Source organism: Symsagittifera roscoffensis, chromosome 2 (assembly GCF_963678635.1).
Source record: "Symsagittifera roscoffensis chromosome 2, txSymRosc1.1, whole genome shotgun sequence".
In the NCBI taxonomy this organism is placed as follows: Eukaryota; Metazoa; Xenacoelomorpha; order Acoela; family Convolutidae; genus Symsagittifera; species Symsagittifera roscoffensis.
Genome location: NC_087063.1, coordinates 80,028,278 through 80,054,861, shown reverse-complemented (window position 1 = coordinate 80,054,861; position 26,584 = coordinate 80,028,278). Strand labels below are relative to the sequence as shown.

The following is a 26,584-nucleotide window of genomic DNA, read 5'->3' as shown; positions in this document are numbered from 1 at the left end:
AACAACAACAACAACAACAACAACAACAACAACAACAACAACAGCAGCATCAGCAAAAATAGCAACACGAACAACAACAACAACAACAACAACAACAACAAAAACAACAACAACAACAATAACATCAACAACAAAAACAACAACAACAACAACAACAACAACAACAGCAACAACAACAACAACAACAACAACAACAACAACAACAACAACAACAACAACAACAACAACAACAACAACAACAACAATAACAACAACAACGACAACAACAACGAAAACAACAACAACAACAACAACAACAACAACAACAACAACAACAACAACAACAACAACAATAATAATAATATCAACAAGAGCAACATCCTTGTCGACGAGTAAAAAATTACAAAAAGAAGGATTAGTTAAACTAGGAAAAAAGTTTGCTGCATCATCTTTCTAAGGCTTTTAAAACCTATAAAAACGGTTGAAGTTCGTAGAAATGTCTCAGTCATTTTGATCCGAATCGAAAATATACAGGAAAAATGGATAAAAAAGCAGTACTTTTTGCAGAATAGGATGTTAAAATGATCAATAATCTATTGTATGTGATCGCTTTGTTTACAATTTTGTATCAAACTAAACCGATGTTAAACCAAGTGTAATGTGGAACCTGATCTAAACTATATTTTATGATTGGATAAATTAGATATTTTACCACTGTAAAGTATTTAATATTAACCAATCATGATCCATCTAACTAACAACCCACTTATTTGTAAGTGCTGAAATTACTTGTAATTTCAGCACCAGAGAGATTTGAATTTAACTTAGAAACTAGTTGCCTCTCCAAGAGAACTTCAGCAGCCGCAATAAACCAGTGTACCCTAGATCTATTGAGCCTAGCAGAGACTAGTTAAACAACCTGAGACTAGATAGTATAAGAGTTAGATTAGGATCGGTATTAGACTAAGAAGTTGCACGAATCTATCCGGCCGAAAATAAGATAGCGTGACGAGCAGACAGTGTACCCTATCCGAAATTACTCTATGAGTTAACCACATAAATCCTAACTCATCTGGTGCGACCATAAGTCTCGAACAAGACCATAATAGCTTAGTTAGATTTAACCAAAAATAGATTAAAATTTAAACAAAACATTTTCAAAATGTTATACGACGATAATTTAATCGAAATCTCTCTACGACTCAATAGATCAGAGCCAATATTCCGAACGATAATAGAACTACCCGGAATTGGAAGAAGACCTCGAACCAGATACGACATACGACAAAGTAGAAACTTACCATATAGTTATATGATAGTACGGCAAAAGCCAACACAAACTTTTATATTTAGACTTTTCTTAGCAATGAATTTAGATTTTCATTTGCAAACATAAAATCTTGAAGTCAATATTCATGATCATTTCAGGCGCTAAACAAAATTATTAATATACAATAACGATTGATAAAAATATCTCAGATCGTTTTCCTAAATTCTGCAGTATTATATAAAACATGTTTGGAAAATATTTATTGAAAATTAAAACAAAATTAGTAGAATGACAATAAATTGTTAGTAATCTTCATCACCTAAACATAACAGCAATCATAAGCTCACTATTATCATTAAAAAACTAAATCTTTTTCTTAAACAAATTTAAGTTATTTTAAACTTAAATTCACTTAATTTTAAAATCAGATCATCAAGGCTTATCCTTGGATCTTAATTAGTTTTCTATTTCACTAAATTTAAAACTTGATCATCAAGGCCTATCCTTGGATCAAAAAGAACAATTTTGTTCTCCCCCACCCACTTATCAAGTGTCTAACGACCTCAAACGTCGATTCACTCTCCAACCTTTTCAAAAGACCCAGGACTAATAGAAATTATTCAAACACTAACCATTTAAATTAGGCTAAACAGTGAAGAACTTCGGTTATTCATCCTTCACTTGACCCCTCCTCTTATACGACCCAGGATAATCGTAAACTTAGTAAGTTTAAAATAGTATCTAACGAACTACTTGCGTTCTAATTATACCTGAACCTTGTGGATCGATTTACTAGTCTCCAACCCTTGAACACAATCACTACCCCTAAGTAAGATTAAGTAAGTTAACACCTTAGCTTATATTAGCCACGAGAAAGTAAAAATCATTCTCCGGAATCAATATACTTTTCTCTCCAACCCTGAATAAAAAGACCCAGGCTAAGCTAACCAAAAAATCGTAAGGACTAACAGTTTAAGAAAGTAGAAATCATCTAACAACTTTTTGCATCCCTCATCCTAAAACTTATGTCATTCAAAAATCTAGGAAATAAACAAACAATCGTTTTACACAACTGTGAAATAGATAACAAAAAATATGATCTTGTAATCACACCTCATACACAAACAGTTGGATATATTAGAACAAAACGACAAACAATAAAAAGAAAAATAATAAACAAACAAAGACAAATCACACGAAAAAAATTTTCGAAAAATAGAAACGCATTTTCAGAATCAGAAGCCAGCAATTTAGATGAACTTTATATATTTAAAAAATCAATTGATAAAATTTGTCCCATTCACAAAGACGAAGTTTCACAACATACAAAACATGATTTACAAAAAATTTTGGCATGGTTTACAATAGATTATTTCACACATAATATAGATTTAATTTCGCAAGCAAGAAAAAATTTCAGACCTCGAATGGTCTCATCATGCATTTATAAATATCCCACAATCAATCTCAAGTCAAGCAATAAGCACCACTTCTTATACAAGAGATTATGTAAGAGTAGTACCATTAACCATTGATGCAACACCATTAAACTACAATACATTTTTGCCTGATACGCGAAATAATAGTTTAAATTCGACCGTCATACACAATGAAAACCTTAATGGAACTAGAAATCTTACACAACACGATATTCAAACACCATCACACTTCATAAATATAGAAATCAACCAAACAACAACAACTACACAACAAAGTATTTCACCGATACGTCCAAATTTAACAACACCAAAAAATACAAACACTTCACTAGCACAAGTAACCTTACAATCAACCGTTAAAACTTCGGTTGCTCCAAAATATTCACAAATGGATTATCAAACATATAGACCTATGACACTACCGTCAAAACACGAAGAACGTTCACAAGAAACACTTTTGCAGAACACAATTATAATTACGCACATTCATCAAAAACAAACTATCCGCCACGAAAAAATAATAATAATCAGATAAGATCTCGATATTGGGATAACCCAATGACAACAACCAACTCAGTAAATTTTCAAACTAATTCACATCCTCCACAGGATCGTAGTGGAAATTACCCATTCTTTCAGCAAAATAAAAATATAAAAGCACCTCATCATACGGATTACTTATCCTCTGATGACGATTATTTACAACCAGATATATTTGCACCATATACCCTAGAATATCGCGGACAAGGAGTGCAAAAACCATATACATATCATAGAATTTTTTCTCCACATCCAACAGATACACAAAATCAACAACCAATACAAATGCAAAACCCAACTAATACACAATCTTTTCAACCAATTCAGCCACAAAACCCAATGATCACACACTCGTATCAACCAACTCAAATGCAAAATGAAACACCACTCCCATATTACCTTCAACAACACGAAATATCAAGAAATCAACTTTCAAATTTTTCACAAATGCCAAATGCAGCAGAATCATTACAAATGACAATGAATCCATACCTTATGGGTGGATCATCAATAACGTCAAATAAACCTTTAATGGTATTCACAGGAACAGATCCCGAATATTCTGTAGAAGATTATTTAAATGCAGTAACAGCAATTTTAGTTTTAAATACAGGACCTGAACCAATTAATACACCACTACATCAAAATTGGATACATCGACGCACAGCGTTGATACAAACAATCTTAGATGGCGCAGCCCAAGAATAGTTTTCAGTATTGCCAATAGAAATAAAATCAAATTGGAAAAGATTTACACAAGAATTTTCAAAAATGTTTGACTCCGAAAGAAATAAACAACACCAAAGAGTTTTATGTAATGAAATTCGCAGATTACCAAATGAAACCATCAAACAATTAGCAGTACGTATCGAAACACTAGTTCGAAAAGCATATTCCTTAAATACACATGACTACAAAAACACAAAAATGACAGAAATTTTAATGATGACCTTAACACCTGAATTAAGAAAAATAGCAATAAAAAAGAGAGCATCCCATCCTTCCTCAGTTCGAGAGCCCGATCTAGATTTTCGAAAACTAGTAGACAAACTAGACCAAGCGGAAATCACAATGAAATTTGAAGAAACAGAAAATCTGAAATTACAATATGTTAATCAAATCGAAACAAACACCACAAATATCAATAACATACAGGACTCAGACACAGACCTCGTTGAAAAAATCACTGAAATACTAAATATTTATGAAAAACACCCAAACTTTAAGGGCAAACCATCTTTCAAAAAATGGTGTAATTATTGCCGACGATACGGACATAGTATTTCTGAATGTAGACAAAAACAACAGGATAACCAAAACAAACCTCAAAAATATAAAAAACCAAATAAATCATTCTATCAATACATGAAGAAAGATCAAAATCTACCAAACAAAAATGTATATAGTAACAACAGTTCAGGAAAAGCACTTCCGAACAACACCAGTAACACGAGAAATCAATCACCATATAACTCAAGTTATAGAGGAAGATCACCAGAACGAAGAAATACACAAAATTCTTCATAAAATCATTATAATCGACCAAATAGTCAAAATATCTACTCCAGATCAAATTCAAATACAACAGAATTTGTTTCTAGATCCAATTCCCAATCAAACACAAGAAATAAATACTATCCAAACAATCAATCACGAAATTCATCATATAATAGAAATAGAAGCCATTCAAATAATCGAAATAGAAGTTATTCGAACGACCGAAATCAGAATTACCCGAACAATCGATCAAGAAATAACTAATATAACAGATCAAACTATCACAGATCAAACAACAATTATCAAAACAGATCACGAAATAATTCACAAAATCGGAATTCAAGTTATAATAATCGATATAGAAATTATTCTCAATCACCACATAGAAATAATAACCATTATAATAATTCTAAACATCGCTACAGAAGTAGTACACCCAAACATCAAAGACGTATTAATCAAGTACAATCAAATGAAGAAACAACATCAGACCCCCCAGGTATTGACGATACAGGAAATAACGAGCTACAACTAAATCAAATAAACTGTGGATCATCAGACACAGAAAGTGATACAGAAAACACTATCTCCATAAATATGATAGCAGTTGAAAACGAATACGAACCTATTATATATGAACAACCTTTTTCATCCCATATATATGAAAATCAATCGGAACTCCTTCACAATTATTATATTGAACCCATCCATACTACACAAATGGCACAAGGAACTAACGAAATTAACACTGTAAATAAACCCAACGAAAATGACAAAACAAAATGCTTGAATACAAATCACATTTACCAAAATGTACCAAAAGAACAACCCAAAGAAAAAATTTGGACAATACCATTTCTTTTAGAAAGTCCAAGAAACAAAGAATTTCAACCACCAGATCTTGAAATTGATTTTTTAATTGATTCAGGAGCAGAATCAAACATAATTAACATTCCCACATGTAAGGAAATCAAAACATTCCACCCAAAATTAACGCCTCTTGCAACCTCCAGTAAACTAACAACAGCACAAGGATCAACATTAGTAAACTACGGAAAAGTTCAATTATTTTTTCTCCCCACAAGAACAATGGAGCAAAATAAAATTTTAAACAAGCCATTTAAACAAATATTTCATATCACTGATATTAAACACAATATCATTGGAATACCATTTATCTCAAAATATATACCAACAATCAACATCTTGAACAGTAAAATACTAATCAAAGATAAGTACACAAAAACAAAAAATACAGCCCTAACATTTTTTCAAAGACTAAGTAAACAACCACCATTCTTTTCAAAATTTTATCTAATTTATAACCAACAACGGAAACACCTGAAACCACTATCAGGAAACATATATAACTTTTCAATAAAACAAGTTCACCATGTGATAAAAATCAAAATAAACAACAACTCTTTATGTCAGACTTTGAATTCAAACCTATCCATAAGTTTTTCAAAATCACAACTTCATCCATAAAATATTTGAAAAATACGAATTCAGACATCATTTCGTTACATGTATATAATAATACACCGTATCAAGTAACATTACCCTTAGGACTTTTAGGATATTGCGAAACAAACGCTACAATATCACCAATGCACGAAAAAGCATACCACGTAAATAATATACTCCAATTATTAGATATTTGTCAATCCACAATTCTTAATGAAGTATTATCCATAAATAATATAATAAGTAACGAAAAAAGAAATACGGATTATTTCACAAAAACCCCATATTTCAAACCGACATTCAACATAAATAACTACACAGAGGATCAACAGAAATTTTTAACAATGTTTAATTTCCAACACTCACAAATAACACAAGACGAATTTGAAAAATTAGCCAGACAGCTTATTAAATATTCATCAGTCTATGCAACATCCAAATTTGATGTTGGCAAAATCAGCTCATCACTACATCTCCCATTAAAACCAGACGCAGTTTTCAAAAAACAAAGAGCAAGTAAAGTACCAATTCATTTACACGATAAAGTGAACAGTTTACTTGATATTTTAGAACAATACAATATAATCTCACCAGTAAACAAAGAAGAACAACCAAAAGGTAACACATTTATCAACCCTGTTATCATTCTAGCTAAAGGAGAATCATTAAAAATAGTTTTAGACGCTAGATATTTTAACTCACTAATAGACGAATCAAAATGCAATTGGCCTATTGAACCAAAACAAGTTATTTTAACAAAAATAAACGGAAAATACTTTACAACCTCAGATATGAATAGTGCATACAACCAAATCCCACTAGATGAACAATCACGACGTTTAACACAATTTGTTATTGGAAATCAACAATATGAATTCAACCGCCTATTCTATGGAATATCCATAGGACCAGCAGCATTTTCAGCTTTTATGAGCAAAATTTTTAGACCACTAATACTCAAGAAAAACGCAATCACCTATTTAGACGATGTTTTTATGCAATCACAGACAAAAGAAGAAATGTTTCTAGTTTTAGAACACTATCACAAAATACTTCAGAACGAAAATCTGAAGGCCGCCCCAGATAAATCACACTTCTTTTTAACACGAGTTAAATTTTTAGGACATAATATAGAAAGAAAGACAACAACTCCATTAAAATCACGCATTGAAGCTATTCAAAAACTTCAATCACCAACAAACAAAAAGAAAATCCAAGAATTCCTTGGAATGTTGAATTTTTTAAGCAAATACGTTTATAAAATGCAATTATATTTAAGATCATTCGATAATATCCTCAGACAACAAAATAATTTTGAATGGAATACAGAACATCAAACACGATTTGAAGAAATTAAAAAACTTCTAACTGAACAAATTTCAAATACAATTCCAGATCCAAATCAACCATTCTATGCAATGTGCGATGCTTCAAACTTTGGCATCGGCGCAGCATTATTACAATCACACAATGGTACAAATAAAATGAATCTTATATCAGCAAATTCTCGATTATTCACTCAAGCAGAGCTACGACTCTCAACTTTAATGAAAGAATGTACAACTATAATTTATACACTTACAGAATATGAATTTCTGATACTTGGATCAAAACATCCAACAGTTCTATTCACAGATCACAAACCAATCATTTTTCACTTTACACAAAAGTCAAACCCAAATCACCGAGTTTATAGATTTCAATTAACTCTAATGAAATTTCCAAACTTACATATAGTTTGGACAGCAGGAAAAAATCTTGCATTACCAGAAACATTAAGTCGAAATACACCACCTGCATTACTTACACGAAAAACTACAGTTGAAATACCCAAGAATATAAAATTTTACCTTGCAGAAAACGAAACATCACCCCGACTAGAATGCAAATATGCAGTAAAAACTGACATTGAACAATCACAGATAAATAACCTACAACACTTCCCACTTTACTTAGATTGCCAAAATAACCACTACGAAGTTGATCTACTTGGAACATCAACTTTCAAACCAATTCCATATTCACAATGGATAAAAAATAACACCCAACAAAAAAGATTAAAACAACACTCGCATAAAAAAGACTTTTTCCGTTAATTGAAAAAAAAATCTAACTGATAAAATAAATTTATCAGGACCACAAACAAATGATTCAAAATACACAATAAATCAAGTTTTTGACCTCCATGACCAACTTGACACAATTCCTTTATCTAAATTAGAAATTGAAAACATTTTTCTCCCCCCAACAGATAAAATTACAATTAATACCTTGAAACAATATCAAAATCTTGACCCAGTAATAAGACAACTAAAATCATGGCACAAATACAAAACTAAACCCGTAAAGGCAGATACCACAATTTTAGGAAATAAAACACTCCTCCGATATTTTCGAAAATTTAATAATACAACAATTAATGAAAACACAGACCTTCTAGAAAACCAATTAAAGGAATCTACAGTTCCCTGTCTCCCTTTAAGTATGATTCTCATAGCTTTTAACATTTCACATACACAAAACATTAAAGGACACTCTGGATCAGAGAAAACAGATTCAAATTTTTTACAAAATTTCTATTTCCCAAATGCACCAATTTGGATAAAAGTACTATGCAATGATTGTATAGTATGTCAGCTAAATAAACCTTATCCAAATCAAAAACAAATAGCACAAAAACAAGAATTTAAAGGACAAAGTTTATACTTAAACCATCGTATTTCATTTGATACAAAAGGACCAATTTCACCATCATCTGAAGGAAACTGCTACATTATGGTAATTGTTGACGCATTTACATATTATGTAGCACTTAACCCAGTACCACATTGTAACGCTTATTACGCTTACACAACACTTTATGAACACTGGATAGCCAAGTTCGGACTACCCGAAATTTTAGTTACAGACAACGGTACAGAATTCATAAATAATGAAATCATCACACTATGTCATTTATATAACATCAAACACAAACCACGTACATCTCATGCACCTTGGACAAACGGCTTAGTCGAAGGTATGAACCGTTCACTACAAGAATATCTTAGATGTATCATCAATGGAAATGATACAAGGTACACCGAATGGTCAACAGATGTAAAATTATTTCCCTTAGCATATAGTTCACAAATTACGACAACTCTAGGAATGTCACCATATGAAATGGTTTTTAATCAAAAGCCACGCAAACCAATTATGTTTACAGCAAACTCACATAAAAATGCACAAAATCATTGTCAACCGAATAAAGACTCAATTTGTTATAACTTACCTTTACACACACATGATGAAGATCATTTTCATCACCCAAAAATTCTTAAATTAGCCTCCGGTACACACACCGAATGGATTTTAAATAGAGATAAAAAACACAATGAAATTTACCAAAAAGTAACAAAAAAGTTGTTACAAAGAAAAAAAATTAATGAACAAATAAATTCACGCTTTACACCAGCCTCCGAGTTAAAAATTGGAACATTTGTTTTAATACCTAATTTTAACACTCAAAAAGGAATTTCTTAAAAATTACAACCCCTTCGTAAAGGACCATACCAAATAATTGCCAAACCCACTGACGTAACATATAAAATCACCGACTCAGACCAAAAAGAAATTGTTCAACATCGAAACAATTTATTACCTTATTACCCAAAAGAATAGGCACTACGCGAACTAACTCAGTTATATTCTTTCACAGGTTTAAAAGTTATTCAAAATAACCCATATACGGAAAATAAAACAAAAGAACAACATGACATTCACCTCGAAAACCAAAATAAAAAATCAACTACATCGAAAAACAAAACAAAAAAGCTAGATCAAAATATACCTCAAAAGGAAAGAAAAAATAGAAAAATGACAGAAAAAATTATACCCCAAGAACAAGTCGACAAATCAGAACATAGAGAGTCATCACGACTTAGAAATCAACCACGCAAAAACTACAAAACAATCATTCCACAATCTAAAATATTAAAGAAAGTTGAATTTCAAAAACAACTTTAATTTTACAATTAATAATCTTTGCACCTCTGAAACATTTTGAACCTTCATTTTTCAAAACAACATGCTGACAAACACGCAGCGATTCTAGTTCAAAATTAGCCAATAAGAATCATTCAATCCGTCACCTTCTATAACTCTAACACAAACCAATTAGACGAAAAATATTAAACTCCGGGCATATCTATAAGTATAACTTTACGACCTCCAGGTCAAAAATAAGCAAACCATTCCAACTTGACAACTAAAATAAATACCACCATAATATCATAACCCTCCCTTATCTAATAACCCAAAGATCAACAATATTTCCCCAACTCAGACCTCAAATACCCCCTAACCAAAAATATTAAATTAGCCTAAAGTAAAGGAACGACCATATTAAATTAGCCCAAAGTATAAAAATCTCAAAAATACCCCAGATTACTTGACAAATAAAAATAAAGAAAAAGAAGACCTCCCGAACACCATAAAATTCGCCCCCAACAATTTTTCACAAAACTCAACCCACTTGTCAAAAAACCAATAAATAATTCGTCCACACTTGAAAATTGCCCCAAACAACAAAAAATATTCTATCAAGAAGCCATTTCTTAAATGCTCTTCTCTCGATCAGTCATTATAATACTCAACATTTTCATAAACTTTTAAACAATATTTAAACTTTTATTCTTATTTCTTTTTGATACCTTTGAAGCTTTTAAAATAATCCTAATCAATTTTGCAATATTTTTTTAATTTTCTATTCCATATTTGAACTATACCTCCAACTTTCAAAAGCCATTGACCATATTCACAGGTACGAGACACAAAACTTATCTAAATGATACGAACCATTTTTAGTAGAACAGATATTTTTTTACTATTTGTAATTTTTATAACATTTCTATAATCCCTCATCTTGACAATATGCAAATGTATAAAGAAAGCAATCATCACATTCGCTTTAGCAACAATACTTCTAATTCTTTTTCCAGAAGAATACTACAATGAACAAAAATTTTTTCACTAAAAATATCAATAAAAAACCCTCAAAAATTGCTAACCAACAATCACACAGTCAGTCTTCACCGACAACATCCCAAGAAAACCCAACAACACCTACAACTACCCAAAATTCCCAAACATCTACACAAATTTCTTTCCAAGATAACCCATATAACTTTGAAGAACGACACGCTCGCTTATCTGAACCACTAGAACCAGTTCAACGACAAGCACCTCTAAGTGAACCAACATATAACTTGTACCCAACACTACCACAAGAATTAAACAGAATACTAAATCTTAGTCAAAATCAAAATACAGTTGAAATAAATAGACAAATTATACATCCACGACGAAACAGAAATTTTCAAACCCCCCGAGTTCATTTTGACTTACCCCAATCCCCAACACAAAGTACTCCGGAAAACCCAATTGGTATATTACCAGAAACCCCTACACTTCTTTCACAACGTAGCACCTCAACCCTACCCTCAGATTACTTAGGTTCAACACCAACATCTGAACAAATACGTGAAAATCCCTTTAACCCTCCAAACCAAACATCACGACTACCATATTGGACAACACAATCATTCACACAAGGTGAACCCAATTTAATAAATGATCCAATAGATATTTCTACCGATACAACAACATCATCATCACTACCAGAAACATTATCACTTCCATCAACACCATCAATAAGCCAGATTTCACCGACACCTTTTCCTTTTACTTTTCCAAATAACCTCGACGCTAGATACCGAGAACAATCATCAACAAATATTCCTATAAGATTAGACTGGAATATATTCACAGCACCTCCACCATTATTTGGACAACACTCCGAAAGTAACCGACTCCACAACTGGGCACTTAATAGATTACAATATAGACAAGATATCCACGAAGACATTTGTGATCATAACATCCAAATACTCCAACAAAATAGTCTACAATTAAAATTTGAAATCACTGTTAAACTAAACAACATTGCTCAACATCCTTAGCCATTAAATCCACCAAATATAACAGCTCAATCGCTACCACCACAATTTATAACAACTGAAGTAATATATAAATACGACGGATATACCAAAAAGACAATTGGTTACATCACATTTTATAACCCATACTCAGGATTATCATACACATGTATATTCTAAAAATATTAACTTTTCTCCAACTTTTTTTTCTAGTAGTTTCCGATCAGAACAGAAATCCTTCTCCCCGCACAGGACCCCAAGACTTATTAGTAACACATTACGATTGTGAAGAAAATGAACAAAAAACACTACACAAATATGCAATAAATCAAATATCACAATGCGAAACAAAACCACAAGCTATAGAAACTACAAATGTAATAGCGACACTCTATTCAAAAGCCAGAGCAACAACAGTTATAGGATATAAATTTACAGCAACATTTTCCGAAAAGAAAGTACATTGTTCACAAGTCTCAAACGGAAATAAAAACCGACTTGACCACGAATCATTCTACCAAAGTAATATAGAACGACTTTTGCATCTAAATCCCGATGATTGTAAAAGCGAGTTACTCAGACTAAATATCACAAGAAATAAAAATACCGACAGAAAATGAGTATATTTTCAAGTCTTTGCCGATTCTGTACATCAAGCAGAACTTGAAAGATATCAAGGACACATTAAACTAGATGAAAAATACCCATACAACGGCGCACACGGAAGATTAACTTATGACATACACGATAAGCACTGGATACCACACATTGGTATAAATAATCCATCAAACTGCAAAGCAGACACAAAAAATAGAGGATATCAAGAAATAATGTTTTTCGATTGGAAAATACAACTCGAAAAAATACAACTCACACGAGATTTATCTGACAACACAATGATCTATCAAGGAATTAGATTACCTTGTAAAAACGATCAAGGTTATTGTGACCCTACAACACGAACACAAGCAACAATTGTTTGGTTTCCCGAAGATACATGTACAACATTTCAAGTAGCAAAAATACACGCCCGAATGATAAAATTTCACGAGAAATATTTCATACAATCAATTCCACATGAACAAGTAAATCCATCACGAAAACAAAGTACTGATTTTAGAAACATCCACAATATAGAAAAAAAATTGACACGTTTTCAAATTTATCAAGAAACAGAACTTGCATGCAAATACAGAAATCCACTTCACAAAACACAATATTCTGAAATATTAGTTGAATACGAAAAAGGTTTCGACATGACCACTGGAAAAACAAAAATTGACCCTTATGCCACAGGTCATCCTCTAAACGAAGGAACATCGTTTATACCAGTTAATTTTCAAAAAAGTAATGGTCAACCTGGTGGACATCTAAAGCCACATGACACTAGAAGCACACGCTTACAAGAACTATCACTAATGAATAATTCTTATTTTGGTAATATCCACTATGATATTCACTTAGATATGAAATTAGACTACACAATTAGCAGAATTTTCCAGGAAATGTCACTCTCTGAATTAGAAACACTTCACCAACTATGCGAATTACAACGGACACAAATCCTACAATCACTTGCACTAGCAGTGTTAAAAATACCCTACGCAGGAAATTTACTATCAGGAAATAGATCAAAATTTTTAGACTACGAAGGAAACATTTTATGGTTTTATACCTGTACCAAAAAAGAATCACCACTATATGTTTTTGAAGATAAACGATGTTATAAAAGAATCCCTATCTTTTATAAAAATAAAGTAAATTTCGTTGACACACTTTCAAGACGAGCATATTTCTGGGATACCGCAGTCCCATGTGGATCAGAAAATAGCCACAATGTAGTACAACTGAACCCTGATGAAGATAAATTTTATCTTCTTACTCCATACCCCACATTAATGCAATCACTCAAAAAATTTTCACCTGAAAGCATTAGAGCTATTGCTCGAAACCCAAATATCGACTTACAATCAATTGGAATATATTCAAAATCCGATATCCAACATCACATTAGAACACAACAATTCCATGAATTATTAACACAAATGTACACTATACAAAGACAATCAATTGACCAAAACTTACGCAAACTTGCCGAAACCGCAGGATTTGCAGACATCTATACACAAAATTATAGCGGATATTTTGAAGACATTAAAGACTTCATCTAAACGGTGAAAAATACCGACCACAAGATATCTCACCTATAAATATGTTTAGCTTTGTTGCACTAAAAATGAAATTCTTGATTTTCTAGGATGGCCCTATTACATCTTAGAAAAATTGACTATTCTATACGCAATGTTTAACTTTATAGGATTTCTTTTTTCACTTTTAAAAGGAATCTATAATACATGCGCTATACACACACAAGTAAATAGACAAGAAAGTGTAGCACGCATACTATTTGCAGGATTTTTTGGAATTTTTTCATCATCAAAAAACAAAATTCTTTTGGACGCACAAATAAAAGAATATAACACAAAAATAGCGACAAGACAGAACACGTACGACGAAGAACATAATAATATAGAGGTAACGCCTACAGCACCACAGTTACCACCCCTACCACATAACCATCCATTATCCATAGTCCCACGAAATTTTCGAAATTTAGCAATAACACATAATCCAAATTTTAGACAAAACATATCGCAAAGTCCCATACAACATATAATGACACATCATTCACAAAATGAAAATACATATGAACAAATTATCGAACAACCCCATACCACCGCTTGTCAGTCTCAAAATAATAATTTTTTTAGCCCACGATGAGCCGACAACTTGGATCCCTACAGCGCTCAAATTCCCATCCAACCAACCTCAACACTCCAATTGCAATAATTCCACTTTTTGCTTTCCCGCCACCCGATTTCCCAACTAGTAATATAACATCAGGCATGAATTCGGACACTAATTCAAATATTTCAGTTTTATACTCCATTTCACAACTTAATAACCCTAATATTGAAACCCCTGATGAATTTGCAGACTCTGAACCATCTCCATCCAATAATTTTCCAACCAACCCCTCACTTTTTTCAAAACCTTCTTTTCAACCAATCCCACCAAATAACCCACTCCCATCCATTTCTACACCCTCTTGTGCTTCACAAGTCACCCCAACCTACTCTTCATTTCATTCAGACCGATCATCCAATTCTCCAGATATTCCCCAAATCTCCCAAGAACTAGATAATTTTATCACCCTACAACAACAACCATTACACCTTAACACCCCCACTATAAATCAGATTTCTTCCACAATAGAATCCTCAAACCCACCTACCCCTACACTCTCTTCAGCTTATTCTGCATCATTAGCACAATCATCCACATCCACCGAATCATCAAATAGCACTAATAGAGCTTATCGCACTTTTAAAAGAAAATTCCCAAACCATCCATTCCCAACCAAACCAGGAACAGCCCGTGAATATATTAATCATCCACATCACACTAACACAAAAGATTTTCTAGCAATCACCTTACCTTCATTTCCACAATATACTTTAAACACCCCTCACGACACTAACGACACACGTAGTTTTGTAGATGAACATGTTTTAATGCCTACACTTCATTGGACATCATATTATCATTTTACTAATCCCCTTTGCCTACCATTATCTAATACTCACAACGATATAGAAAGAAATCAAGATATGCTATATCGACTCACCACGCCACTAACACATAGACAATTTACTTATATCGGATATAAAAAGTCACTAAAAACATTCACTGCCCCCCGAGCTAACGAATTTACGCTAGAATATTACGATCATAACATCATCCGAACTAATCAAGACCAATTTTTAGATGATGATCGCTTCGCTAACCCACAACTAACAGAAAAATTCTTCATCAAAACACCATATGTAATTACACTCAATATATTTGATCGAAAATTTGATCACATCATTTCTGAAGCACTAACCGACATGCAAGCTTACGAAAGTTTTAAAGAAAAATTTCAATTATTCTTACTAACCTTCCACTTCCTTGCACCACATGAACGCGATTTGCACTGCTCACACGACATTATGTTACGCACTAAACAAACTCACACATATACATATTATTGCTTCATACAAAATCATTTTGATCTACACACTCCATCAAGACAACCACACCACCGTTTTCAGTTTATTAACTCTAAATACACTTCACCATTTTTTCTTAATTTCACATATTGCATCAAAGATACTAACTGTCACGGTATCCTCTGCAATTATGATCCCATAACCCAGATGTATATTTTGTCCCATCACGAAGACCTTTAACGCAGAAGAATCCAGACCCTTCCTTGTCCCAAATGAATTTATCCAACCTATAGAAATCCCAATATTGGAATTCATCCACAACACTAAATACAATCACAAATTATATAATCTCATTCAAAACACACCTTATGAGTTTGCAGTTGGCACTGAAGAACTAAAAACTATTAAAGCACTTCAATTGCTTTGGCCACTGCTTCAAACTAAAAACATCATTCGCATACTAGCAAAACTACTAACAAACTCCGACATAATACACGACATCTTCCCGCACGGTTTTTCCCCGAAGACTAACAAGTAAGTATAATTTATACATATTTTTCACTAATAAATTCAAAATAAATACTAACCATTCTTTACTCATGTTTCATTTAGATCTTTAGCCTTCATACCAGGATCATCTGAAGAAACAAAAAAGCAAAATAAAAAATAAACTTGTTAAAATTCTTCACTTCAGTAATATTTTCCACAAGATAAACTGATAAAATTTATACCAAATGAAGTAAGTTGATTTATAAATTGTTTCCCCAAAAGCAGTAAAATTCAAAAAAATTAAAATTTGTAATTTAATTTTTCCCAAAACTAGTAGTAAAATTAAAACTCTATGTAGTAAATTGATAAAACAAAAATGCAGTACTAACCTTTTGATATTTTCATTCATTCGCACAAGAATTCTATCCAAACTTGCACAGCTCGCCCACAAAGAATTGTTTAAATAATGAATTTCAGTTTCAAGTTTTCACACTCAACAACTCTAACACACGATAACAAGCTTCAAACTTTCCTTTAACCCGGTTGGAAAGGAATTATATACTAAACAAAACTAACCAACGCAGCTTACTAAACACCACAAATCATAGAATAACAGCATGACTAAGAAAAGAAAACCAACGGTTCCCAAACGGGATTAACCCAGTTTAAAACTGGATAATTTATTCTTTTGAAGACTATTATAAAGTCTAAGAAAGAAATAATAAAACACAAAAAAAAGTCGAAAGACAAACCCATAACAAAAACAATTTGATTTTTGAAAAAAGGACACAACCAACAAAACATAAGAAAAACCACCACAAACCCGACATAAAACGTTATCACATAACAGGACCTCTCACAGAAACCGCACGAAATCATACTCCCACTCCTGGCCTAACCCACCAGAGAGGACATCCTGAGCATGCTCTATAGCCGGCCTAACCCACCGCGCTACATCCACGCTTTGTGACCACACTTCTATTTTCAATAAGAGGTACTCAAGGGTGAGTAACTCTTCAAAATAACCGAACTAAAACAAAATGCTTTTGTGAAAACAACTAACCAAAATCATAATTAAAACACTGAACTAATAAAAATTTTATAAAATGTAAACTATAATTTGCAGTATATAGATCAGCACACAACAACAAAGACGAACATCCAAAGACAAAATGACCTAACTACACTCGAAAAAGAATGGCCAACCACAACCAATATGCCGTCCACAATCACAACTCAAAGGATTTAGAGTACGACTTGACTTTGCAGAAAAGGACTTCATTGAACTAGACCAATGACCACCTCGATGTTCAAGTATAAGTACAGATCCGAGTAACAAGGCATCCCCTCCACGCACAATCTCCACGCCATTCCCAGACGAGGTCGAACACAAAAGAAGTTCTCTACATAAAACAGAAAAACCCGTCATAGCAAACCATTCTGAAATCAGATTGATTTCGTTGGAAAACACAGTCGTTGTCACAAGAAGACACAACGATTGATATCCATCATTCCAACGTCCTGGAACTTCTCTAACAAGAGGAACCGGATAAGAATATGATGTTCGCCAAATACCAACGTCCATCATCCATCCTTTGAATTGCAGAAAGATAATTCTAAAAAACTCTGTAAAACCCGGATGGGTGGAACCTGATCTAAACTATATTTTATGATTGGATAAATTAGATTTTTTACCACTGTAAAGTATTTAATATTAACCAATCATGGTCCATCTAACTAACAACCCACTTATTTGTAAGTGCTGAAATTACTTGTAATTTCAGCACCAGAGAGATTTGAATTTAACTTAGAAACTAGTTGCCTCTCCAAGAGAACTTCAGCAGCCGCAATAAACCAGTATACCCTAGATCTATTGAGCCTAGCAGAGACTAGTTAAACAACCTGAGACTAGATAGTACAAGAGTAAGATTAGTATCGGTATTAGACTAAGAAGTTGCACGAATCTATCCGGCCGAAAATAAGATAGCGTGACGAGCAGACGGTGTACCCTATCCGAAATTACTCTATGAGTTAACCACATAAATCCTAACTCAAATGTATTTTTTTACATAATCGCTTCTTTCACTCGATACAATTCTTTGCGAAGCATTTTTGTTTAAACGACATGGGAGCAGCAAAAGAGTTGTTTTTCAAAGGGTGAATTCTAACTGCAAAAAACCGCTTTTTTCCTCCCAGAACTGAGCATCAATTTTATGGTGTAAGCAATTTTTTATTATGTTGAATGCCAATTATGTTTGTCAAATGCTTGAAATTGTTTTACTTATGAATATGGCTAAGCGCGTGCTCTTACGAAGCAAGGTAAGAAGAACAAATTTTTTCACAGTAGATACTTTGCTCACCAGGCAAAGTTTTAATTTTTAGAGAACGTTAAAATTGTTTTTCAAAACTTAAGGTGAGGATGGGGTGAGTTTAAAAGAGCCTTGACATAGCCCAACTAGTCCGCATGGCAATAATAACAGGATAATTACTTATGAAAAAGAGCAGGTGTTGGGGGAGGGAGAGGAAAACACCTAAAAAGGAATGAATGCTTGCGCTATAACATCTCAAATCTCAACCTCACGTAATATACAAATATTGTTTTTATAGGGTCAATAGCTCTTTTCCACATTTTTCTCCAAATTACGAGGCCAAACTTTGTATTTTGTGGATTGTAGGTAGATTCCGCAACGAGAACGGGCTAATTCATCGTCCTTTGGTATTTTAGTTTTCTGACAGTTCCGACAAACTTTTACGTTGTTTGAAGACTTGTCCCTCAATTTCAGAGGCCTATAATTGCCATACTGCTCGCCTTCTCTTTGCAAAATTTGTCCTCGTAACGCAGTCTCTTTTTTAATTTTCGTGCTGGATAGTTCTATTTATTCTGCTTCATTGTACAAAAGTGCTCAAAGTGATAATAGCGATTATTGCAGAAGTCACATCCCGCATTTTATAAGGTTTCCCATTAAAATTATCAGATTGATCTGTCATGAGCTGTTTAAATTTGGTTACAGTGTTCGTTTTCTATTTGGTTACGCTTGAAACGTCTTTCAGTAAACCGAAAAAGTTGTTCGACGATTTTCGCGGAAGCTGCTCGGTTGAAATTCAAGGTTTAGGCAAATGCTTCTTCTGTGCAAGCACAACAATTTCCAACATCGGAGAAGCAATGTCTTTCTGCAATAGACAGTAGGTACATTTTATGAACCATAGTTCCTATCCCAGTGACTTTTCATTTCCCAAGCGCCATCCCATGCCTCAACCCAGTTTATCTATTTTCACATCTATTTTTTAAACTTTTTCAAAACGCAATGAAGATTTTCATCCCCCACTTCTAAGCTTTTACCAAAAAAAATTAAGTTCACATTCTCAAATTCGTTTGAAAATTGACTACTTAAGCCATGACAAACAAATTTGGTCGTCATGAATATCTGTGCAAAACCACTCGTTACATCATAAAGTTTATGCTCGTGCAAAGTGGGGGGGGGGGGGGTAAAAAGCCTAGATTTTATATCCATACCTAGCATCGGAACAAATGTTGATCAAAATCTTCAAAATTCAGAAGCTTTTTTACATTTCCATGAGTACCAAAAGATACTTAAAGGTATTTAATTGGTGATTTTTAAACTATTTCCGCCCCATTCCACATGTCAAAATGCTATGAAATTTGGTGCGCACCATCTCACGCACATTTTTGTTCCGTCAAATAAAAATGGAGTGGGACTTTGCATTCGGTGCATTTTAGTTTTTTTTTCTTCTTTTTGTTTTCTACGCAAAATCAGGTACACAATCAATCATCGGACAGGGTTGATTTTTATATCATATTGAAGCCCTGACAAAAGTCTTGCCAAAAACTATCCAAGTATCTTGAAAATCTCCTGCCTTTCCTCAATCAATTATAAGTGAAAAGTCAGATCGGGTTTCCTATACCAGGTTATGATTCAAAATCGCTTAAAATTTCGACTGTCTGTCTCGAAATTAACTAATTCTTTTTGAAAATCAAAAAAACAAATTCTATGATTCAAATTTGACGAAAACGTCTTTCCAAAAAATACGCTTTTTGCCCGCTATTGCTGATCTGGGGTTTTTGCTTTATGGGTTTCTTATGGGTTGTCACGCGTCTCCCCCCGCTATCGCTGATCTGGGGTATTTAATCTAAAGGTTTCTAATAAAAATGTCTATTTCTGATCCCCCCACCCGATCCGGCCGGATCATCTACCTTACCTCGAGATGACTATTGGGTACCTTCGCATTCCAACTCTTGTTTTGAGTCTTTATTGTTGTCAATCTTGACTCTGGTTAATATCATGTAACCAAATCAACGATGCCGATATTGTGGTTATAATAAAAGTACCCCCTTTTTACCACCCTTTATCCTAACCAACCCCACTGTCTAACCTTCCCCTATCTAGCCCCTCAATTAAGCCGAAAAAAAAACACTTTAAGCGCGATGGCTGGTAAACGACTTAAGACAAAACCATTAGAACCTGTTTCCAAGATTTGCCCAAGTAAAACACTTCCTCGAAACTGTGGGCGTCGCTTATTCACTTTTATACCTAACACTTCAGTATAAAATGGATTTTAACTATACCCCTTCGAGCAAACAGCACACCCTGGTGAATTCTAGTTGTAACACTGTATTGGTCACACTACTGATAGTCTCTTCCCAGTAGCGTCCTATCTTGGTTCCCAGATTTCGATCCTCGAAATCACTTTGCTATCCGTCTGGTCACCTCTTTCAGTGAAAGCTCCCAGTAGTTCTCCAATAAGGCAAGGTTATTTGAAACCCTTTCAACGCCCCCAAATCGGGCCTCTGCTAAATACTTGCTGTTTTGATCGAAACGATCGTTTTTATTGTAAAACAGTATAAGTATACTATCATTTAATTTGATTGTCTGATCCACCTAATCTGGAAATCAAAATCGCTGTTCAATTTTGGTTTTTCAAGGTTTTTTCCTATTTCTAATCTTTTTTCGCTTTTGATTCACTTTTTGTCTTTTACCCGTTTTTTTTTGTTCCACTAGTGGCCCCACATACTCGGTTAGCTAGGCCTTGTATCAGAATACTCCACTCTAGAAACAAGAACGTCCACATGGCTTGATCTCTAAATACCGAAAACACGCGAACCCCGTTAAGAACAGGGTTAAAAGCTTGAGCATACCTTTAGTTTTTACCGGACAATGGACCTTTGATCCATTTCAGATGTATCAACCTAAAATCCGCCTCATCTCAACATAACCGAGTAAAATACACTCAAGAGTTTGAATTCAATACTCACATATTGACAGAACGCCTGAATCAAGTAAATAAGGTAATTAGGATAACTATGGAAGTTTTAAGTAACCAGTTTTTAGCGCAAGTAGTTTTTTTGCTTGGAATATTGAAAAGCTTCACGTTGGACCATTGTCGTTTCGACCATTGGTCTACCTGCCCAAAAAAGTTTTTTTTTGCTCAGTGATGACACTCTCGTTGGATTTCGCGATGTTCTTTCTCGGGAACGAGACAGCTCTGCTCGAAATGAAGATTTCAATAAAAATGCGAATGGCAATATTGCTCAAGCACAATTTTTATCAACTTTCGCGCAGTTCTGATTCGAGTCTTCCGAAAAAGTTAACTTCTGATCATGACATGGCCGATTCGAATTTTCCATAAATTATTTTTTCCCAAAATGAAGGTCAAACTTCCAAATGTGAGTGACTGGCACAAACCAGTGTAGAAAGTTAACTTCAACAGCAGGTCTTTTCGCCTCCCACCATGTTCTGTTGCAACACTCCGCTCATGCAGAATAGTCTCTTTTAATTTCCCCACAAGCCTTCTTTAGAAGGACTGCTGTTGTTTCCTGTCAAATTGAAAACCAATTCCCTACCCTAATTTTTCTCCAAGTCACCGCCCAACCCCTCATTTCTTTTATCCGCTAATTTTATCTCGCAACCATCGGTGAATGATTCGTTCTTCACTGGAAAAACAACATTTGATACTAGGTACCGCTTCTACAAAGAACACGTCATTCATCAATCAAAACTTGGCCGAAATCTTGACACTAATCCAGAGAAATTCATTTCCAGATTGGAAACTGTCCTTATTCGAAGGTGAGTTTTAGTTTTGGTTTCATATCAATTTAAAATTGCCTTTGAATCAAAATCCGTAACTAAAATTGTAAATCAATCACTATAAGAATCATTGTTTCTGGAAGCAAAAATTTCAATTTCAGGGTCTGCCAATAGCTGCTTTTTGCACAAAGACGCTCTGAAAAACCCGGAGAGAAACATGGTCAATCGTGGGAACCATCTGGAAAACCATCATGAGTTTTGCGTCGTGTATAGCTGCCCTTGTCGCCGGGTTATAATGTCAGGTTAATTATTTTTTATCAGGTTAGAATCATCATGAAAGAGTCTGGCTGTATTGTTTGTTTTTACTTTGTGAGTAACATTCCACAGCAGAGCCTGCATAAAAAGAAGCTAAAGGTCAAAATAAAACAAGCCAACATATTTCACTTAACACCGCCCGCCAAATTGCATCAAACCACAAGCATTGTTATCCAACGTAGCAGTTTCGCAGACAATGAAGTCAACAAATTTCCAGTGCATCAATCGGAAAAACTATCGATCTTAGTCTTGACTACTGCGCTCTTTTTAAAACGTTTCTTGAAACATTTCTTCTAACTCCTCAATGGTCTCTGGAAGACAATCATATTTTTCGAAACTAAATGATTAAAAATTAGGTATTTCGTTGAACGGCTTCAATTTGACAATTTTGTTTGCACTCAGAAGGTCACAGTGGTCTTGTAAGCTACTTTTGATAACTGAGAACACACAATTAGTCTTACGCAATTAGTTTTAAAAAAACTTCAGCCTTGGTTCCAAAATTATAGATTTTACCACCCATTCTGCAAGATAAGTTTCTGCAAAGGCAGCTTGTTAAACAATGTCTACAACTAATACGACTTTGGGATGACATTGAGGTCAGATTACCTTCATGCTATCAAAACTTTCGAATGCTTCAAGGAGAAAAACAAAATACTCCGGTCTTTTTTGTCAGCCCAAGGGTAGGCACTTCATTAACCCGCTTCCTTCGCCAATTCTTATTCGAGCCCTTACCTTCAATTGCAATGTTGAAGATGTAGCACTTACTGAACAAATTAAAAAGTATTACGAGCTAGAATCGTAGCGGACGCCTAACTTTAAACAAACGAAACCACGTTCCGCTTGATGAAAGTGCTCTGAAAAACTACAGTCTATCACTTTTAATGATGACAGCCATTAAATTATTGGAACGCTCTGGGTTGAATACCAGACTATTCTTCTCTATAATTTATACGTTTCGCTGGTTCTGTGGAATCATCTTTTATCATTTAGAAAAAAAAATTGAGCCTCGAGAGTGAAAGGCTTCAGATATCCGTGACAAGTTCGAAAAGGGTTAAGTGGTCTCGGTTAACCGTAATCTCTCGAAAAATTATTCGAACCGAGAATAGAACATTCCACATCATCCGGTTCTAAACACTAACAACACGGGGTTTTACCTTAATTGACCCATCGTAATTTGTTATCGCGGAAGAAAAAATTCTGCAGGTGTCTCAGTTAGGGCCACTCCCAGTCGAACGTCAGCGTTTGGTTGTAGGAAATTATGTAAAATTCCAGCCGTATTTCGTCATTCTCGCCTTTTTTTGAAACAACCAATTTTCCATTGCTTTCGAAACTCGTCACCCAAAAATTTCGAACAGCCGGCACTGACTAATTTGATTGTTTCTCCGATTTCTTCATTTTAAGCACAATCAACCTCCAATCACCATTAATGTGCTACTTTTTGGATTAATCATGATATCTGCAGTATGAGGTTCTCAAACGGAGTGTATACGCTGTAGAACGCAAAAAACAAAAACCATTGCGCCAAATTTTCCGACTTTCCGGTAGAGCATTTAAGTTGCCGCCAGCCGCCGTTCTGGTACTGCGGTTTCGACTGTTTTTGTCTGTGTCGTGTATTGTTCCTTGATGTTCCATGTAACGTTGGGTTTTAATTCAGTTGTTTACAAACCCGCGCAACTCTCATTGATTTACGTCTATCCTCGGACAGAAGTTCAAGTGTTATGGCTAATGAACGTTTTATCTAACGGCGAGAAAGACCATCGGTAACTTAGTTGGACAATGAAATCAATTTCGTATAAACTAAAACAGAGTTGTGGAATGCAGATGCTCCATCGTTGCTGGTTCACAAAGGCATCAAGCGGAAGCTTAAACCACCTAGTGCACCTCATCAAGGTTGAGCATGGGAGCTCATGGTTTGTCCACAGCCCTTTCTGGTAATCCCAATAGTCTCGAGACTTTGATCCTGCATCAATTTCTAATTGGTCAACGCAATTTGACGTTTTCAATTTCAAAAACTGTATGATCAGCAATATTTTGCGCAAAGCTTTTTCGTTTGAGATAAAAGTAATTTTCATGCTATAATAAAAAGTCTTTCAAACTTTAAGTATTTCTTCTCAGCAAAACTTAAACGAATTATATGACTAATATTTCATTATAGAAGTTGCTTCATGGAAAAGTATGACAAGCACTTTCGGTCTATCGAAGTCAACCCATGAACCTTGCACGTATCGCTCCACCTTACAAAAATGTTAAGGTTGAAGGAAGTAAAAAATTGCGTAACTTCGTCTTAAGGTAATTAAAAGTGGCATGAAGACCAACAGTTTGGGTGAGCAGGATTGCATCACAACAACTTGCAGTTATCACCCATGACAGATAAAGCATCTTTGCCAATTATAGTCACTCCAGTAAAAAGCTGACCAAACAGTTCAACACGCACAGTGAATTAGCATTTCATTTTGATTTATTCACGCAAAAACGCAATTCTAAGTATCATTGAGTTCAGTGTCGGTGAAACCCAACAAAATTTGAATGAACTTTTGTATGACTTCACTAACGAATAAAAACGCAACATTTTTTAAAAGTCAAGTAGAAATTGACCTGCTAGAGCGCCTGTAATTTTTTGCTACTAAGCTTGAGGGATTATACTGGGAAAAATTGGGAGAAAACTACTTAAAACAAGACTACTTGTACATCTGGCTATAGCCCTATACTTTTCAACTGTAACTCTCCGCATTATCTGTCTCAATTTGTTTTGGTAGAGAAAACATAAAAATAAAACCAGATTTTGGTTTTCATCCCTTAGCAGACGATATAAAACGTTCGATTGCCAAAATTGAGTGAGACCGGTATTTAATGGCCGAGTTTTGGTCGAGCGTGGTCGAAACATACGGAGTTTGTGTCAAGGCCTTTTTCGCCGGTGTACACTGAATTTTAATCTGGACTGTCTAAGCAAAAAATCAAAACCTTGACCCGGTGATGATTCAAAGCCAATCTTTCTTGTTAACCTCATCAAATTGTTGATCATTTTTTAACTAATAAGTTGGTTTCTGAATGTGTCTGAATAATTAATTGGATTGTGTCTGAAGGACAAAGTTGGAAAAAAATTCCGACACTAAAGAGTTGTGAATTGTTTTTCTGGACTGAAATCACTACAGTTGTCCATTGGTTGAACTCGTCGAGCAATTGGCGTCAAGTCGTATATAATTTGAAATTTGTACCGAAATCGACCCATCTTAACTTGTTAACGCAGAAGAAAAACTATTGCAGTAGTCTCAGTTAGGGTCATTCCCAGTCGAATGTCAGCTATCGGCTGCAGGAGACTATGTAAAAAAACCGTATATAGCCTTTTCTCCATTAAAAAACGGTTCGCTCAAAGTTACCGGCCGTATTCGACGTCTCTCCACAGTCGCTTTTGAAAATCGCAACACACAATAATTTCGAACAACCGACACTGACTAATCTGATTGTTTCTCCGTTTTTTTTTCATTGGGAGCACAATCAACATCCAACCTGTCCT

At 34.2% G+C, this 26,584-nt stretch overlaps 2 protein-coding genes across 2 annotated transcripts in view; one reads left to right on the top strand and one right to left on the bottom strand.

Annotated features, from left to right (window-relative positions):
- Positions 1-26,584, bottom strand: part of LOC134840604 (large ribosomal subunit protein bL19m-like) — a 250,826-nt gene that overhangs the window by 19,609 nt on the left and 204,633 nt on the right. The gene's annotated exons all lie outside the window — the stretch shown is intronic.
- The window catches only part of LOC134840603 (uncharacterized), a 476,174-nt gene continuing 456,186 nt past the window's right edge, over positions 6,597-26,584 (top strand). The window contains exon 1 of the mRNA XM_063856530.1: positions 6,597-6,607. The gene's annotated coding sequence lies outside the window, so the exon portion shown is untranslated. The remainder of the gene's footprint in view (positions 6,608-26,584) is intronic.